Source organism: Thalia democratica, chromosome 7 (genome assembly GCF_965202585.1).
Source record: "Thalia democratica chromosome 7, ktThaDemo2.hap1.1, whole genome shotgun sequence".
Taxonomy (NCBI): domain Eukaryota; kingdom Metazoa; phylum Chordata; class Thaliacea; order Salpida; family Salpidae; genus Thalia; species Thalia democratica.
Genome location: NC_139171.1, coordinates 12,062,317 through 12,064,381, shown reverse-complemented (window position 1 = coordinate 12,064,381; position 2,065 = coordinate 12,062,317).

Below are 2,065 nucleotides of genomic sequence, written 5' to 3'. Positions count from 1 at the left end.
CCATTTTAACTTGTTTAATATGTTTTCTCATTTTATTTTCTGCTTTTTATCTTAGTAGTTGTTTTCATTAAACCGACTCAGTTATTATTTTGTTAAATAAACCTTATACTTTTTAATCATCATGGCAAAATTTGATTTATTAACTTTGAAAAACTTTAAAGTACAATTTAATTCAAGCGAGCTAAGTCCGTAGAGTTTAATAAACAATCCTACTAATGTTTTAATAGTTAAGTTTTAAGTTAATACTTTGGTTCGCAAACATGTATATCTAGGCAAAATTTTAAAACTTTAAAGTTTAAATAAATACTAAAAATTAGAGATAAACGGCTTAAGGTATAGTTTACAGAAGGTTTAACATTTACACTACATATATTTAACAAAATCGTTGTATAGAATCAGTATTTTGTCTAGTTGAGTTTTAGAATTAATAATTTATAGAAGTTATATTTAAGCTTTGACCTAAAATTCTAATCATTATTTACAAGTTTTTTACATATTGCTGTTACTATATTAGAAAAGCTGCAAACATAAACTTTTTTTTTGCTTTGAATTATGTATAAAGTGTGTTACAGTATTATTTACTTTATGAAAAAAGTTAAATAAACTAATCTAACAAATTATGTCAGTGTCAATTTAGTACAGTAGTAATCGATCCTGTATCGAGGGACATAAATCAAGTTCACTATATACTGGATTTATACTGTAGCATATTTAAAATTTCAATTAAATATTGCCTGAAAAATTGTTTCAAATATAGTGAACTGACTTAAAGCCAGTGTAAAAACGTCCTCGAGTTATTTGTTTAAATTTCCACGATAAAATAGTATTTACTTTTTTGTAAATATACTGCAGCGCATTTATATTATCACTTTAAAATAATCGTCACGTCACTATGTTCATGAGAACACACAACTATGTTTATATTTAGTGGTAATTTCCCATTACAATGAATTGTCATCAGGAAAATTGGATATAAAAACTTTTTTTAAATTTTATGTTTGTTGTTAACTTGTTGAGATGTTAAATAGTTTTGTAAATTGAAAGTTTTAAAGAGAAAAATTGATGTAAATCACTATTTAAAAAAACTTAATGTTGAAAAATATAAGCAGAAATTTTTTTGGCATTTTGAACTTTTTTTATTTAAACAAAAATCAGAATTAATTTAAAAGCTTAAGGTAACAATGTATTGATAAAGTAACTAACTTTTATACTAAACGTAAACTTTTTTCAGATTTTTTTTGTAATTTATTATATTATTGCAATTTACTTTTTAAAAATTTGTATATACTAATGTTCAAAAAAGTTAAAATTTAAAAAGTTGTTTAAGTCTAATGCATCTTTAACCGTTGAACCGCAGGAAGTTAGTTTTAAACAATGTTACGCTAATCAAAGATGCTTGAATTTTTTTTTTCTTTTTACATTATAAATGGTTTATAATATAATAATAAATAGTAAAATATTTTTATTTAATTTACTATCTGTAGTTTACTTACCTTCACTAAAATTATACTCTAAAATTGCCAGAACTGTGTAGTTAAAAAGAGTGCAAAATACTTAATAAAGGTGTTTTTAAGTTGAAATAAAATGTCCTGCCCTAGTAATTGTGAAGCGATTTTCTTTCAAATCTAGGAGCTATAAATGTGCTTTTAGCCATATGCCATTTGTCATTCTTACACCTACAGATATTTAATTAACAATTATTGAAATAAAGTTATACCAAGTAAAATTATCAATAACTTGTTTTTATAACTATAAACTAATGAAATAACTATATCAACTTTGCAATTTGAAATATAATTTTTAACATAAAGGTAGCTTGGTCCATAACTTACTTCCTTGTCAGGATAGCAATTTATGGCCTATTTAAACCTACAAAAGCTTATATTAAACAAGACTTGTTCCAGAATTCATTCTAAGCACGTTTTACTTTTGACCTAATAGACTAAATAATAACTCGTTTAATCATACCATTGTAAAGACTTCATTACAACGTTAGTAATGTAACTAATAGTTTTTCTAATAAGTTGTGGAATAAAGTAAAATGTACAGTACTTCCATTCCAGTA